Genomic DNA, 18866 nt, shown 5'->3' with positions numbered 1-18866 from the left:
CCTGCATGATTCGAGGGGTTGATTGGAAATATATGCAATTTCTTGTGGTTAACTTGATAGCTTGAAACATCCAAGTATTCATTTATTGATGTTATAATTTTCTTTAAGTCTGTGTTAGGGAATTCAAAATAGATGTTCAGGTCATCCGTGAATGCAGACAGCATTACTTTGGAGTTCAAGATTCTGGGTATTAAATGAAAGGTTCTTTGCGAAATGTGAAGAAAAAGGGGCTCAGTGTATAGATTAAACAGTAACGGTGAAAGTGGGCATCCTTGTCTTGTTCCGTTAACTATTTTAATGAGACTTGACAAGGTTCTATTAATGTAAAGATATGTATAGGAACTGTTGATATAGGGTTTCTAATTGGTTAATAAAGTCTTTTGGAATCTTAAAATGAGAGAGAGAGATGCAAATAAAAAATTCCAATTAACTCTATCAAATGCTTTGCAAGCATATAAGACTAATGCAAACCTCAGATTTCTTTCCCTTTTAATATGTTGAATCATGGATTCTAAGGTTAGAGTATTATCCCATGTATGTCTTTTAGTCATAAAACCTGATTGTTCCGGGGATATAATTGAGGGCATAATTTTCTTAAGTCTTTCCGCGAGGAGTGAGGTTAGTATTTTAATGTCTACATTGATCAGTGAGATCAGTCTATAATTATGAGGATTCGCCCTATCAACATTGTTTTTGGGAATAAAAATCATTTTTGAGTTATTCATATGCAAATCAGTTAAGCCATTAATTCTAATATGATTAAATACTTTCAAAAGTATGGATGAAAGTTTTTGATTGAATGTCTTATACAAGTCTGTAGTGAAGCCATCGTGGCCCGGTGCCTTGCCTATTTTTAGCTTCTTAATGATCTCAATGATTTCCTGCTCTTTAAATGGAGCTAAAAGAAGTGTTGCTTGAATGTCACTGATCGAAGGAAATTTTAGATTTTCTAGGAATTCTTCAGTCTCAGAAATAGGAGTCTGTTGAGCATTCACACCATAAATTTATGAGTAGATTTGTTTGAATTTTTCTAAAATCTGTCTTGAATATTTTGTCTTGGTAGCGCAGCAAAGTTATCCTAGAGGCTTCAAGTTTATTATCAATTATTCTCACCAGTGTTCTAGATGGAGCTTGTGCCCATTCAGAATATCTAGCTATGGACCTTAGTTCTTGTAGTGAGTAGTTTTGTTGTTGGTAAATCAAATAATTCTTCTTGTGTTTTATTTATCTGTTTTTCTAGATCAGGGCATTGAGTTAACTGAAATTTCTTTTCTAGTTCCTTGAGTCTAAAAACTGGATTACTCTCCTTTTCTTTCCCCACTTTTTTGAAATAAGTGGCTTCTGAATTAGAATGCCTCTAAGAGTCACATTACAAGCTGCCTATTGAACATTGTATGGGATATCAGCGGATATTAGACTGTTGTCAAGTTCTGTTAAGATATCTAACATCTCTTTTACCACTTCTGATTTAAAAAGTAAATGATTGTTTAGAGACCAGTTGCATATGTTATAACTATATATGATTTAACTGACCAGTTTATTTTAAGCATAATTTTTGAATGGTCTGACAAATATCTGGGTTCAGTGGGATATTTTATCTCTCCCCTTGTGAACATTTCAGAGATTAAAAAGAAATCTAATCTGGACAAGGAGTTATGATATTTTGAGTAATACATATAGTGGTTATTCTTATCTAACTCTCCTCCAAAGGAGATAGGGTCGAGGAGTTACTCAGTTACACAGCAATCTTTTTCACTATTTCTAGCATGTCGAAGGGTCAGTTGCTGGCGTCCTCTCCTGTTCAGCTGGTGAATCTTGGAATCTTGAGGCAATGTTACAATTGCCTCATGTACACAGACAACCCTCTCCTCCTCCCAACAAATACAAATATATGCGAGCGATGCAACTATATAGCCAAACTGGAGGCTGAGCTCTCTCAATTCAGTACTGGCAAGACCAGTCAGGAGGAGAAGGTAACCACGCACACCACAAACCCAGTCTCACATAGAACTATCACAACTGCAAACCAAACACATAAACACACAAAACATACTGAGGCGCTGATTAAAATCTACCAAAACAACAGAGGCCTCCAAAGCAGACACCCAAGCAACCACCACCTCAAGACATAGCACATGCAATACATAGTTCACAAAGTCAGTGTGCTAATCAGTCACAGCCCTTAAGGCCAAACAACATGCCAGACACACTTGTAATAGGTGACTCCATAGTCAGGCACACTGACGTCCTGCTCACCAGACTGAACAAGGAGAGGGTCACAGTAAGCTGCCTGTCGGGAGCTAGAATCCACCACATAACACAAGCACTCAGGTCACTCCACAGCAAGTACAAATATGACTCAGTCATTGTACATGCCGGTGTGAACAACCTGAGACGTACCTCCCTGGACTACATGAAAAGAGACATAGAGGAGCTCTCTGATTATGTAGCCCAGGCCGGTATGACCCTGACCCTGAGCAGCATCTTACCCTCACCAAGAATGATGCCACAGTACAAAGACAAAATGATCAGTTTTAACAATTGGCTTAATTACTGGTGTCATTCTAAGGGGATCCAGCGTCTGTCTGCTTGGGATGACATGCTTGACAAGCCACGCTGCTTCGCAAGGGATGGCTTGCGCCTGTCACCCCTGGGCTTCCGGATATTGGCCAAGGCTCTTGCCACCCCATAGTGCCTTTTTTAGGCAAGGCTCAAATGACAAACCTACCTCCCTAGAAAACACAAGTGGAAAAAAACTAAGGGTAATGCTGCTCAATGCCAGAAGTCTAAACCTCAAGATGCACGCCCTCGAAGCCCTCCTCAGTATGGAGAACATCGATGTCTGTGCAGTGACTGAAACCTGGTTCAAGGCTCCTGAGAGCACCCCAGCACTATCAGGTTTTACCTCATATCATGCTTTCCGGCCCCAAAACTTGGACTGAACCACAAAAGGAGGGGAGTATCCATTTTCATCAAAGATACCCACACCTCCAGGTTAGTGGCAACGCACAAAGCATCGGAGACTATCCAGGTGCAACTAACCATAGGCAAAACTGCCTTACAGTTTGTAGCATGCTACAGACCACCCTCTCAAACTCAGGAACCCCACACAGCCTTCCTGAAGACACTGGAGAGTATGAATGTCTCTCCAAATACCATCATTTTGGGAGACTTCAACTACCCAAACATAGACTGGGAACATTACTCAAGCCCCAACACCCTAGCCCAAAGGTTCCTAGAATTCATAAACTCAAATGCAGTGGAACAACTAGTCACCATTCCCACAAGAGGAGACAATATACTAGACCTGATCATCACAAACATGGGGACAAAATGCTCCACACCGGAAGTACATCCCTCTTTGGTAAGATCAGACCATAAATTAATCTCACTGGAAATCCACATCCCGCCCCCCCCCTGCACAAAAGACCACAGTGAAGAACTTCTCAAAAACAAACTTCACACTTCTTAAGACTGAAGTGGTATCTTTCAAGGCCCCTGGGCCAGTGGAAACCACAACCCACACTGCTGAATCCATTGCAAATGCTTTCTATGGGCACCTTCAAGAATGCATGGATCATGCAATCCCAAATAAAACCAAGACCCATTCCCCAAAGGCAGGCCCGGTCTGGTGGACACCAGCCATAAACAAACTTTACAACAGGAGGAGGAAGCTACTACATGACAGTGCAAAATCCCTAAAAGGGAAGGCATCTCTGATCAGTACTAGCAAAAAACTACGATCACTCATAAAATCATCCAAGGCCAACTTTGAGAGAAAAATCGCAAAAGACACAAAAGACAATCACAAGGCCTTCTTTAGCTATGTTAGAAACCTGGGTGGAAACTCCCAGATATGCTCAGAGTTAGTCCAAAATGACACAAAATACACTGAACCCACAGACATTGCCAACATTCTGGCAGACAGGTTCAGTGCAAATTTCTCCTCCCCCTTCCCCCCAAAAGGAGAAATAACTATCCCAGCAGAGTGTAGCCTCCCTAACATCTCAGATGCCTAGGTGAGTGCCGCCCTCTCTAAAGCTAAAAACACAACATCAATGGGACCGGATGGTGTCCCGGGCTGTGTGCTACATGAACTCCAAGAGGAACTAAACCCACACATAAGGCTGCTGTTTAATCTTAGCCTTACTACAGGATACACTCCAAAGAGTGGCGACGGCAACAGTGGTCCCACTTCACAAAGGCGGTGCTTCTACGGACCCTGGAAATTACCGCCCCATAAGCTTGCCGAGCCTGGTCTGCAAAGCTATGGAGAGGATCATTATGGAACTCATAAACAAAGACATTGGGGACCTACAGACATTGGATCCTACCCAATTTGGCTTTGTCAAGGGCAGATCCTGCCTTTTGAACTTGGTCGACTTTTTGGAAACAGTCACTAAGGCCATTGATGAGGGTAAGGCAGTTCACACAGCCTACCTTGACCTTGCAAAAGCCTTTGACACAATACCCCACTCGGGCATCATAGACAAACTCACCAGCTTAAATGTAAACCCATATGTCACAAGATGGGTTGCAAACTGGCTCAAGGACAGAACCCACAGGGTCAGAGTTGCTGGAGCTATGTCAGACTCTAAGCCAGTCACAAGCGGTGTCCTACAGGGCTCAGTCCTGGGACCCCTCTTGTTCTGCATTTATTTTTCTGAGGTACAGGCAAACATAGGAAGATTGTGGCTGACAAAGTTCGCAGATGACTGCAAACTGGGCGCCATAATTGATACTCCAGCGGACACAAACATCCTTCAGAGAGGCCTCATAGAAATGGATAATTGGTGCCAGAGCCATGGCCTTAAGCTGAACACCAAAAAATGTATAGTCATACCCTTTGGGAAAAACAAGGTACCGACAAATTACCACATAGGCGGTAATCCATTAAGTACGGAAGAGGTAATCAGGGACCTAGGGACCCAGGTTGACAGTAACCTCTCATTTGACACTCACATTGCTAAAGTGGTTAGGAAGACCTTCTATATTGCCCACCTTATCATGAAGGGTTTCACATCTAGATCAAGAGAGGTCATTGTGCCCCTGTTCTCTTCTCTTATCAGGCCAATGATTGAGTACAATGCCCCATTTGGGATGTATCTCACCCGACACCTGCAGCAGTTGGAAAGACCCCAGAAGTTCCTCACCAAGAGGATAAAGGGTCTTAAACATATGTCATATGCTGCCCGACTGAAAAAACTCCAGCTCTATTCAGTCACATACCGCCTACTCAGAGGTGATCTGTGCCTGACGTACAAGGCCATGTCCAATCCTGAATTAATGGACATGCTCCACCCCAGAAAATCCAAATCCATCAGAGCCACGAGAACAAGTGACTTAAACCTCAACACAGAAATAAATAGAACATGCTGGAGGGACAGATTCATAACCCAGAGGCTCCCTACACTCTGGAACAGAATCCCAGTCCATGTTAGGCAGAGCCCCTTACTGACTCTATTCAAGAGAAATCTCGACGAGTGGATGGGAGATCATAGGTTTACCCCGGGGGTCATCTCTGTGTCACTACTAGACAGAGGCATAGTAAACTAAACCCTAAAAGGGCATAGTATTCTCATCCTAAGAGGTGGTGTAAGCCACATACACTCTGGCTAGGCTTATAAATGCCCTAGGGCAGATAGCCTAGTACGAACCTATGAAGGAGGTAGAAATCAGAGATCAAATCACTTAGGGCAACTGATGCTTGATGGTTGTATGAATTAGACCTGCTAGTGTGATCAAACATAGGGTGAATTACTGAATTCCAATCTTCTCCAAGTATATAATAGCTTGTCTGGGTACTTACAAAGCAGATTATGGATTTCCAAAATGAAATTTTGCTGCCTCCGGCATGGGCCATATACATTCAGGAGTAGGGTTGGCTTTGGCATTTGAGGGTTCAATGCTATGAAGTAGCACCATCTGCCATTTTTGTCAGCCGTGAACTCTATAATAGATTCCTGAAATGGCTTTTTAATTATAATAGCAACACTCTTGGAATTAGTGCTAACTCCAGATGCGATTATAGTTTTGATCCACTTCCTGTTTATATAATTTCCCCATTCCTCCTCCAACATATGTGTTTATTGTATGAAAAAATATTTGCATCAGATTTAACTATTAGGTGCAGCAACAACTTTTTCTTGTTCTTATCTTGTATTCCTTTCACATTTCATGAATTTATTATCCCCATTTTATGTCTTATGATATACTATGATTATTACAGATTTTGTTATCGAAGATTTATTATATTAATAAGCCCAACATTTCTTTCCTCTAGGAATTTTAAAAACATACCTTACGTCAGTAGCACTTAGCTCTTCCAGAACTATTCCTGTGCCTAACCACTTAGACTGGACGAGTATGAAAAGGGGAGGTTACCAAATAAACCAAAGGTGTATCCCAATTTGATGTTGTGAGAGTGTAACCTTTCAAACTTAGTAAATTAATCCATTTAAACACACTAATAAACCCTAAACTAATGTACATTGCTATATCAATCCCAAGATTGGTCATATTTTACTCTACACCACATATCCACTGTTCTCCTAATTAACTTAGTGCCAGAATGAAGATAAAGTAATATTTAACAGTGATAACGTTTAGAGCAATATTGCTGTCTCGCAAAAGTCCAACTATTGGTGATGTCTGAGATTACAGACATGTTTCTCTATTAGAAGGAAGGATATGAAGTCAAAGTAAGTGTAAATATATTGAAATATACTCAAAACTGTTGAAATGAAATCACTAAGGTTTACTGGAATGAGATTTTCTTTAGGTTATTTTCTGAAAGCAAGCCTTGATCATATGAAGCTAAAGCTGGATTAAGTTCCTTTACAATGACAATTGTTATAGCCATGAGAGTTCCTGCATAACTTAAGATTGTCTACCTTTACCATATCTAAAACACTATCATTGCAGAAATACACAAAAGTCTATAAATTTATGAATGCTTCTATGATCCTATATTCAATGCTGACTTGTTTTGGACTTCTTTCGCAGTTATAAAAATACACACAAAGCAAATATAAATACAACTGTCATAATTTCTAGATGGATAGTCGCCAAAGCTGTTGAGCTTTTGAGAGTCTTGCCTGAGATGTTTCTGTAAGTCCGGTAAGATAGTTGTAATAGTTTGAAGGTGTGGAAGCGAAAAAGGTTTCACCATATCCTTTCCTGAATAATTATGTTGTATCAGAGCCAATGATTCCAATTCATATCCCTTTTCCTCTCAAGGAAAAAAAAAGATTCTCTCAAACTTATTGTGGATAAAAAGGTCAAAGACAAAAATAGCTAGAGCCAATAAGATCATAGCTATAATGAGAATTAACTGTACTACAGGCTACTAAGCATTAGAATTGGACATGTAAGTTACATAACCTACATTTATAGCCTAATTTTCACAACTAGAACTAAATGCCAAAAAATAGGCGCCACTGTTACTAAACTAGCTACTCTATATGTTAAATTGCAGACATGTCCTCTGTAAATGTCTCCTGCTTGCGACCACCTATTAGCTTGTCTGTTACCTCTTCAGGTCGATACTAGTAAGGGAAGATCAAAAAGTACTTCCTAACTGAACCATATAAAGGTTGTATTTATCAATGATCCAAAGAGTGTTGTGTTTAACGTATTTAACAAGTCCACAAAGTGTTTCTAGAGCCAGCATAACTCATATTATATATAGTCACTTACATAGTTACCAACAGGCATGTTACAATAATTATTATGGCCGGAGCTTGATTACATGATCTTATGGCTGAGCCTTCAGTATAAAGTGTTCTGCTCGTGCAATGGTTACAGCCTGTTATGTTTGAAAATCACTTTAACTGAATAGAGTCATCGATAGCCTTCTTCTAATTTACACTAGCAGCAATATCATTATGAAGGTAAGAACCCAACATTTACCTTAGTTTCTGCGGGTTCTTTGCAAATAGGTGTCTGCTGGATATTACTGCATTGATCGCTGCTTCAGTTTGTACATGTCGCGTTTGTTAGGGATATTGATGATGCAACAGGAAATTGTTACTTATAATATCCCCTACAGTCTAACAGATATTGTAATTTTCCTTCCTCCATAATTAAACCAGCTTATGGGTGCTTCTTGTTTCTCAAGAATAAGTTTACCAGAGATAAAGTATTAAAGCATTAAGGTCATACGCAATATAAAGAGAAAGAAATGGATGCAATATCTGAAACATTGATTTGTTATTCTTTCCTTGGGAGATTTCACGGCTCTGGAGCTTTGCCAAAACACTTTATAAATGCAGCTTTCACCTCTTTAGGTGAGTCCACTGTATATTTAACTTCTTTATGCTGGAAAATAAAGGTATTGGGGTACCGCATCTGAAATTTTATTTTGCATCTAATTAAGTCAGAGCAGAATGGTGATAGGCTTTGCCTTTTTTTCTTGATCTCTATGGGGAGGTCTTGCATGAGGGTGATCTTATATCTATTCCAACTAATCTGCTTTTGCTTTTTGACAGCTATTAAAATTCTTTGTGTATTCTGGTAATTTAGGAGTTTGGCATATATTTGCCTCAGGATTTCTGAGTCTTGTTTTCTGTGTAATGCTCGATGGGTTCTCTCAATTATTATCTCCCTGGTGTATTTTTCTTTTGGGAGTAAGCTTTCAAAGATCTATTAAACTACTGTGGGAAATTGACTGTGTTTGTATTTCTCAGGTATCCATCTGATTAATATTTCTCAGGTATCCATCTGATCAATATATTATTCTGGCGGCTTTTGACTAACAAAGCAACCTATTTCTGTTAAATTTTGTGTATTGCAGCATTTTTGGTGCCAATTTCCTCATTTAGTTTCCCTATTTGATATCTGTTGTCTTGTGTTTTGGTTTCAATAAAGTCCATATGTTCTGCTATCTAGTTCATTGTTTTACCAAAGTTAGAGAGTTGCTCCGAGAAGTTTTGTACTACTGTTTGAAGAGGAAGAAAAGCTTGTTTAAGCTCCTCCATGTGTATACTTGCTTTAGGCTTCTGTTTTACCAGTGGCTTGGTATTTTCTTGTTGTTTAATTGTTTTATGTGTCTTGGATAGGACTTTCTTTTCAGGAGAGGCTATTGCTGAAAGTTTTGTTTTGGTGATCTGAATCTCGACTATTTCTGTTTCTGTCAACATCTTAAAAATTGAAGGTTCTGAATTATGCTTCAGAATGCGATGTTAGATTTAGGCCTCCACTTACACGTAGTAGGAAGTCTTGCTGCTACACACTGGTTAGTTTAGTGCTTTTTCTCAAGATTATGAGTACAAAGGACCCAGATCAAGAATGTATTGACTGCATAATCCAGTTGTCTTCAAGGTTATCGCCTCTTATTAGTAGATAATCGACTTTTGACTAATGTATCTTAATTTTGTCTGGAGCTACATGGAGAGGCTGTTTACTGAATGCCCACCATCTTAGAATCCCATATTAACATAGTCCTAATTACAAACATTATACATCACATATGTTTTTGTATAACTATCATCAATCCAACATTACATACATTGCTCAGTTCCTGCCTTCCCTTAAATCTCACTCCTCCTTCCAAACATTATTCTGCATGCATTGCTGCCAGGATTTCCAGGTTTACAATATAATTTTCTCCTACACTTTCCTAAAGATCCCACTTTCATTTCTTTTATCTCTGTTACAATATTCAATACTTCAAATACAGTTGGTTTAGACATTGATTTCCATTTTCTAGTAACCACCAGAAGTAAACTTAACAACAATTCAGATCTTGTATCCTTAGTTACACCCATTTGCTCACCCAATATTTCTGACAGAGTACTCCATAGGGAATTCTTGAAGTCTGAAAACTCATTACAATCCCAAAACACATGTTCTCTGTTAACTTTTTCTTTCCCATTACACCTCCAACATTCACCAACTACCTGAGGAAATATTCTTTGGAATCTACTTGGGGTATACAAATACCTATGCAAATACTTCCAAGCAAAAATCCTAAATATTTTGCACTTTGTTGTATACTTGGGGACCATAGACATGTTCTGTCATTCTTTCATTGTGAATTACTTATCCTCTCTCTCTTCCCAAACTTTTCTAACCTCATTTTATTGATTCCTATAGTTATCATGTAATATTTTATATGCCCTACTAATTGTCTCTTTCTCTTTTTTAGAGCAGCTTCTGTTCCTTTCTCTTTGCCTGTACTTTGCCATTACTTAGATATCAGTCACTGACAGGGAAGGTAGTATCTACTATGCAGCCCAAATGTCTTCTTGGCAATTTCTCATTCTGTTACATTTCCTTCTCTAGTTATTTGCTCCTAATAAATTGGTTCTTTTGCCATTTATTTCCAATAAATTAACTACTTATTGCCTTAATCACCTGTACCCCTAATTACAGTCTTCCCCATCAGCAGAATCTCTTTTTCTCCATATTTGTGTTGTCTTAGTTCATTGAATACTTTCTGGTAGTTTATGAATATAATATTCTCTGTGGCTGTTATTATTCTCCTTAATGATCTGCATCCAAAATCACACCCTCTCCTTATTTCTTGAATTTTCACTCTTTTTCATCATCATCCCTTTCCAGATTGAATTATAGCTTTCTGCTCCATGTATGTATATGAGACTTAACTGTGTAGCTCTTTAATATCCCTCCAGATCAGATAATATTAAACCACCTTGTTCTGTTGTAAGTAGCACATTATCCAACTTTACCCTTGCCCTCTTCCCCTTCAAGATACATTCCTTCAATTCTTTATTAATTATTATCCACAATTTTTCCTCTGGTTGATAAAAATATGCCTGACCTGTATATAAAACTAAAGTAGCTAAAAACATTTTCAATGTTTGTCTTCTGCTATCCATATAAAACAGCTTCCAGTTTCTCAATTGTTGTATTATCTTTTGTTTCATCTCTTCCCACATATCCATTTTACTGTGGCTCTTTTGTGTAGAGATATTTAAGCTCTTAAAGTACTTGCATGTATATCCTTAGCAGCCATAACAAAATCCTTTATAATCCTTATTCCTAAATACCTAATTTTATCATGTCCCCATAAATAAGGGTATTGCTGGACCAATACATGTGTGGGTACCTAGTTTATAGCAATAACCTTGCTTTATCTTCATTAATTGTATATCTTGAAAAGACTTGAAACTGTCTCAAGATGTTCCACAACCCTGAGATGGCCTTTTTTTTTTATCAGGTACAAAATAATATAATCTGCTAATGAAATCAACGTTTCTTGGATACTGTGGTAAAATGTGAAGGCTGCCAGCCTAGCTAGATGGAATTTTGTGGGTGATTCTGGGTCATTGTGGGTATTGTTATGATCCACCGGCTTGTTTTACAAATGTGGGAGGACTATTGTGTGCTGAGCTTCAGAAATGTGGCCATTGTGTACCCTGCTGGAGGATGGCCGAAATGTCTATAAACTCTGCCTATGTGGTGTGTGTTTTCATGGTGGAGAGCTGTGACATATAGGGTTGACTTGCAAACTCTAAGAAAGTAAGCTGATAAAAAAAAGGAATTTTGTGACTGTGTGTGATCTCAAGCTGAGAGATAGGATGTCTGAGCTGGGAGCTTCTTTCTGTTGTCTTGGGACAGAGATGGTTGCTGGGTTTCACATGTGGGGTGTCATTTGTTGCTGCAACTTCCTGCCAGCAGCAGATCACAAGGAAATGTTAAATTTTGGGTTCTGTGATTCTGGGAAACTTGAGCAGAGGTGTTAAGAGTGATGTGATCTGAAGTGACTCAGCAGTGGTGTGTGTTGCCATTCTGAGGGCTATCTGTGGGGAAGGAGATTGCATTTTGTGTTTTGCTCTGAATCTGACAACAGCTCAACAGCTCTTGCTTGCTCTGTAAGTAGGATTTAGATCTTAGTATTTCTCTTAGAGATAGATAGAAATGGCAAGATTCATCTAGCTGTTTTCTATATTTATGTCAGACTATCCTACAATGTTGTTTTAAAGTATTTCCTGTGATTTCTGAACTCTCTATTGCCACTGTGTTGAATTGATGAATATTGTCTTGTGTTTTTATTATTTATTATTAAATATATTTAAACCATTTTGCTGTGGCTGTTTTGTGTAGCAATATTTAAGCTCTTAGAGTACTTGCATGTATTTGCTGACACTGCATAGGCCACTCTAGAATAGCCTTTAACGTTCTGGTCACACTTACCATTTGGATGACAGCAACATTGCACAGTAGAATTGGACACCCTTTGGTAAGGGCCTTTATAATAGCTGATAAGAGTGGTTGGTTGCAGGTGGCACTACCATAAAGTCTGGGCAGAAGGGAGCATAGCTGGAGTACCTGTGCCAGCCTTCCCCAGGAGTGTCTGTGTGGTTGTATATAAATCAAATCTCAAAGTGTGTGTATGTCAGCTACTTGGGCAGGGACACAAAGAACTGGTTGGGCAGAGAGGGTGCAGGAGGTATTGTCTTGACTACTTGGCTGAGATCTGAACCCTATAGCTGTGCAAGTGGGGAGTCTTATTGGGGATCTGGAGAGAAAGCGAGCAACCTGCCCCAGACTGACTGTAATCTCTGTGTGCTCTTAAGTGAAATTGTACTTTACTGTGTATGTACTTGTTATCCTCCCAACGTGGATGCCCCACACTGTTGCTAGTGGTGACGACTGAGGCCAGTGGATGGGCATCACAGTTACCATGCCAATTATATCCTTAAATTTCTGTGTCCCTTATTTTCTGTGCCAGTGGCACTAAATATAAAGCAAATAACAAAGGGTAAATTGGACACCCTGCCTGGTTCCTCTGTTGAAACACAACTTGACAGGGAGGAACTATCCCACATTAATTTTTGCTTTTGACCCCTCATATAGCCTCCTAATTAAAATTATTATTGCACCAGGTAATTTAAAATCTTTTGTTCCCCTACCCATAAAATCCCAGCTTACTCTGTTGAATCTTTCTCTGCATCAAGACCCACCAACAACAGCAGTGTTTTCTTACATTCTGCATCCCTCTCAGTTATCATTGTTCTGTTAATCTTGTCAAATGTTTGCCTTCCTTCCACAAAATCCCTTTGATCCATAACTATCAATTTTTGGCAGCACCCTTGCCATTCGTTTAGCTATTATAGACATAAAAGCTTTATAACTGTGGTTTAAAATTGAAATGGGCCTATATGAAGCTGGGTCTGATGGGTCTTTACTGTCTTTAGGTATTACAGCTGCCACCTTTTAAAATACCATTAAACAAAACCTTCCAGATCTTAAATCACTTTCTTCCCTCCTAGTTTATAAACATCCACAGGAATGCCTTATATTATTGGAGACTTTCCTTCAGATTTATTGTACATCACATTTTTAGCTCATCTCCTGCAATTGTGACTAATTGTTGAAACTCATCTACCTCTAAACTTCCTCCCACCATTCTCTTGTTATGACTTTCAATGTTTGCGTCTCCAGCTTCAGCCCCTTATGGTAATCTGACTTGCAAAGTCCTTCCCTCCCCTCTTTCATTGATCTAATTTGTTTTGTAACCTATTTAAGTACTTTCCCACCGATTGCTTTCCATATAGTCATACTATGTCATACTACTGTGTAGCCACTCAGCAAATCAGCAATACAATTGAGAAAACCTCCCTTACTACAAATTGTCTACTGTTCATTTTCCCAGTGCTCCCATCTGCTTAGCACCCACATCTTATCTGAGGGGGTCTTGAGTTAATCCTTCTCCATCATTGGGATAAGAGCTTTATTTCATTATTTTGCACTTCAAACTGTTTAGAGTGCCACTGCTATATTTTTGTTTTATTTGTTGATTTTACCTTTAAATCATTCTAGTTTAGCAGTGCCGTGTACAGACACAAATACCCAAAAAGTAAATTTCAGCTGTAAAACTACTCTTAGAACTGCAACCTGTAACTTAGTGTGGCTAAAACAAAACCCTTGCATGCAGATAAGCTTAGAGCACCTAGTTGACAGATTAAGACTAGGTTAACTGCCCTTGTGCCTCAAACAGATAAAAAGAGCTTCCTCAACACCCTGAAAAAAAAAGATCAAGATGAAAAAAATGTGAAAGATCAAGGAAAAGGGGATCAAGAGCTAGAATCTCGGTTCTACTTTATTTGCTCAAAGTCCAAGAATATTGAATACGATATTCTTGACACGAGTACACCAAAAGCGCAAAACATCGAAAATGTAAACAGAAATCTCCGTAGGTAGAGATTTCTATTTACTTCAATGTAGTGTGATCCCGGAGTTGGTATATTTAAGTAGCGGGGGGTGTGGGGGGTGCTGGGGGGCTTGCCCCCTCTGCAACACTAGTTTAAATCTTTTTTTGTGTGTATTTTTTTTTTTGGAATTCGATTGTTTAATAGTTCGATGAATATGGTCCGATCCATATGCATTCGAGCTATTAAACTTTCAAGGTCTTAAAGTAGACCCGGAATCTCTGCCAGCCTGAAGGCAAATCCTTTCAGGCCTACATTACCATCCTTACGTCTAGCAAACATGTGCTCTCTGGACAATAAGATGGACTATATAAGACTGGAAATAACATCACAAAGCAAGGTAAGTGATACCTGTGCTCTCATGTTTGCAGAAACCTGGCTGCATAGTAACATTAATGACAGTGCAGTTCAGCTGGAAGGGCTCACTCTTTTTCATGCAGAGACGCAGCACTCAGTGGGAGATCTAGAGGAGGTGGAGTCTACATGTATGTGAAGAACAGCTGGTGCATAAACAGTGAGACTGCCCTTAGCCATTGTTCTGAAAATACAGAGTTCTTAGCAGCCAGATGCAGTCTTTTTTATCTTCCTAGACAGTTCAATGGTGTCAGCATCCTAGTGGTGTATATCCCACTGAGTGCAAACACCAAAGAGGCACTGGCTGCACTGTATAACTCAACATGTGAGCTGCAAAACCCAGGTTTTATACACATTATTGCAGGGGATTTCAACCAGGCAGATCTGAGGTCAGTATTACACAGCTACTACCAGCATGTGAGATTTGTAACAAGGGGTAGCAACACCTTCATAGTATCATAGGATCATAGGACATTACTAGGCTATTGGCCCTGAGGTCCTTACAAGCCTAGCCAAAATGTAGCCCATGTTTCAACAAGTCAGCACCCAATGCCCCTGTCCAGCAGGGGCACAGGTGAAATCCCAGAGGTGTATTTTCTGTTCCCCATCCAGTTATCCAGGTTGCCCTTAAAAAGGGATAATGAGGTGCTCTGTTTGATGTGGATAGGGAGTCTATTCCACAGAAGGGGGAGCATCTGGGACACAAATCTGTAAGACAACAAGTCCTATTGTTGTCATAGACCAGGATGAGGTTACTCATGTGGGTTGTTCGAGTGGAGCTAGACTTGTGAATATGAAGCAGCCCCATCAAGGCAGGGTCTGAGATTGCTTTGTATGCCAGACAGAGGTCACCTCTGAAGAGTCTGTATGAGACTCAGTAGAGGGACAGGGCTTTTAGCCTATCTGTGTAGGGTAGATGTTTGAGGCTCTGGATTCTCCTGGTGAGGAACCTCTGTGGTCTTTCCAGCTGCTGCATGTGCTTTATGAGGTACATACCAAAAGGGCATTGTACTCAGTAATGGATCTTATAAGGGAAGAATACAGGGATGTCATGACCTCCTTGTCCATGGATGCGATACTCTTCCTAATGAGGTGGGCCATGTACAATGCTTTCTGTATGACAGAGGCAATATGGTGGTCAAAAGTCAGGTTGCTATCAACCTGGGTGTCCAAGTCCCTCACAAATGATTGTGTTCATAGGACCTTGTTATTAATGTGATAATTTCTAGGGACATCAGTCTCCCCAAAGGGGATGATGATGCATTTTTTTTGGCATTCAGTTTGAGGCCATATTTCTGGCACCAGTCATTTGTTTGAGTGAAACCCTCTTGGAGGATGTCCACATCACTAGGGGACCTGATGACAACACTCAACTTGCAGCCATCTGCAAACTTGGTCAGCCATAGCCCACTGGTTTTGGCCTGCACCTCAAAAAAGTATATTCCAAACAATAGGGGCCCCGAAACCTATCCCTGGGGTATGCTGCTCATTACAGGTCTACTGCTTGAGGTGGCTTCCCCTATTTTGACTAGGTGAGTTCTGTCAGTGATCCAGTTTGCTACCCATCTGGTAACATATGGATTGATGCCTAGTTGAGAGAGATTATCTATTATACCCAAGAGGGGACTAGTATTGAAAGCTTTGGCTAGGTCAAGGTAGGTGGTGTGCACCATCTTCTCCTCATCAATAGCTTTGGTGACTGTCTCAACGAAGTTGACCAGATTTAACAAGCATGACCTCCCCTTGATGAAACCAAACTGTGTGGGATCAAGTGTCTGGATGCTGCCAATGTCCTTATTAATGAGTTTCATGATAATCTGTTCCATGGCCTTGAGATCAGGCTAGTTAAGCTGATGGGCCTATAATTTCCTGGATTGGTGGACACTCCATATTTATGCAGAGGGATGACAGTGGCTGTCCTTCACTCAGCTAGGACAAAGCTGGTACTCAGACTTTGGTTAAATAAGGTGCCTAATGGTGCTGCAAGCTCCTACCTGGGTTCATGATGTAGGATGCAGCCTGGGATGTTATCGGGTCTCATGGAGGCTGTATTTTTTGCCTTTGAGAGGGCAGTAATGACTCGCTCCACAGAGTTAAGGGGTAGGGGTAGGTGCTGGGATGTCCAGATTTACTGATGGGGGACATAGGGGTGAAGTTTTTGCTGAACCTGTCTGCCAGCAGATTGGCTATATCTATTGAGTTTGTGTATGTGGTGTCCTTGACCACCAGTTCTGAGCAGGTCTGAGTGCTTCCTTTGAGACTGCAGACATCAAAGTTTGCTTTGGAGGATTTCACTAGTGCTCTTATTTGCTTATTCAGGCTAAGCAGAGATTCCTTCTGATTAGACACCAGCTCCTTCTTGGTCCTGGACAGCAATTTCTTTCCTTTTATTAATGAGTTTACTTATTGCAGATGTCCACCGGACAGGTTTACTCTTCCTTGAGGAGGAGGATTTTGTCCTTTTGGGTATTCCTGATTCCATGCAGCTATATAAATGCCTGTATAGTACTTTGGTGGTGATTTGGACATTTGGGCCAGTTCCTACAGAGAGGAGAGGGCTATGAAGCTGTTTATACTTTCCCTCAGGAGGTTATAATCAGCATTGGAGAATTTTTTTGTTTGACCCTACCTGAAGGGGGGATTGGGGGAGATGGTGACTTCAAAAGTGACTACTTTGTGGTTGGATCTTACTAGGGAGGATGACACTGTAAGAATGATACAGTGGTTAGCCTTGTTGGTTAATACCAAGTCCAAGATATTTTCACCTCTTGTGGGGGTGTTGTCCAGCTGGTCCAAGGAATTTGCATTGACAAAATCAAGGAATCTCTGGGTATTTGTGTTTTGGCATAAGTAGCTCTTCAAATCTATGGTTGGATAGTTAAAGTCGTCTCGGATCAGGGTACAGGGTTGATTCTTGATAGATATGAAGAGGTCCAGATAGGTAGAGGGGGCATCTTGAGTCAAAGTTGGGGGCCTGTTGCTAGCTATGATTTAAATAGGGGTCTTGTCAATGGTTAACTACACCTGGAGTGTCTCCTGTGTGTCATACTTTTTCACCAGCCTGGAGGTGTGTATGTTTTTAATATATATTGAAACTCTACCTCCTTTCAGTTTGCTGTCCAAGGCTTGGGGTCAGAATGTATGATAGGATCAGTAACCTGGACAAGGTATGCACCAGTATCAAGATGGCATATAAAGCAGCACAATGCCTACACTTGGGCAGCTCAGACCACCTCATCATCATGCTAATGCCAGCATACAAACCTGCACTATTCAGGGAAAAACCCACTGTGAAGCAAATTAGGGTATGTCCAAATGGAGCAATCACAGCACTCCAAGATTGCTTTGACAATAGAAACTGGATCATATTTAAAGAGGCGGCAACACCTTATCTAAACTGGATCATATTTAAAGAGGCTGCAACACCTAATCTACACATTAACTTGGATGAATACACAGAAACTGTGATGCCATATATATTTAAATACATAGATGATGTGACCATCAACAGAAACATCGCCATAAGAGCCAAACAAAAACCCTGGCTCACCAACAAAGTATATACGAACTTCTGAAGGAACATAATGTGTCATTCAAATCAAAAAACAAGGAAACTCTCAGTGTGGCAAGGGCAAACTTGAAGAAAGGGATAAAGGAAGCAAAAAGGGACTATGGAAAGAAAGTCCAGAACCATTTCAATGACATGAGAGATGCCAAGCACATGTGGCAAGGCATAAAATCCATAACTGAATACAAACCCCTGTCAGCTGAATGTGAAGACAACACAGAATTCCTTGATAGGCTGAACACCTGTTTTTTCTGCAGGTTTGAGGAGAGGAATAGCTCCAAAGCAGTGAAACTCATTACAGACCTAGGAGACGAAGTGCTCAGCCTAAACTCAATACATGTGAAGAGAACCCTACAGCAGATGAACCCTAGGAAGGCTGCAGAACTGGACAATGTCATGGGAAAGGTGTTAAAGGACTGTGCTGAACAACTAAGCACTGTACTCAGTGATGCATTTAATATCTCCCTCGGTCAAGCAAAAGTACTCAACTGCTTCAAAAACACAAATATTATCCCACTGACAAAAAAATAATCTCCATAAAGTTTCAATGATTACAGACCAGTAGCCCTCACATGAAAAGCTTTGCAAGGTTAGTCAAAAAACACCTGACAGCAAGTTTCCAGTGGCACTAGATCACATATTCTGCCAATTGCTCTACGGCGGATGCCACTTCCATTGCACTACATCTCTCATTGGCACACCTTGCAAACAAGGACAGCTATGCAAGAATGCTGTTTATTGACTTCAGTTCAGCATTCAGTACTGTC

The sequence above is a fragment of the Protopterus annectens genome, chromosome 1.part2 (genome assembly GCF_019279795.1).
Source record: "Protopterus annectens isolate FY-2018-M chromosome 1.part2, PAN1.0, whole genome shotgun sequence".
Taxonomy (NCBI): domain Eukaryota; kingdom Metazoa; phylum Chordata; order Ceratodontiformes; family Protopteridae; genus Protopterus; species Protopterus annectens.
The sequence above is the reverse complement of the archived record's forward strand: the minus strand, read 5'-3'. Positions refer to the sequence as shown.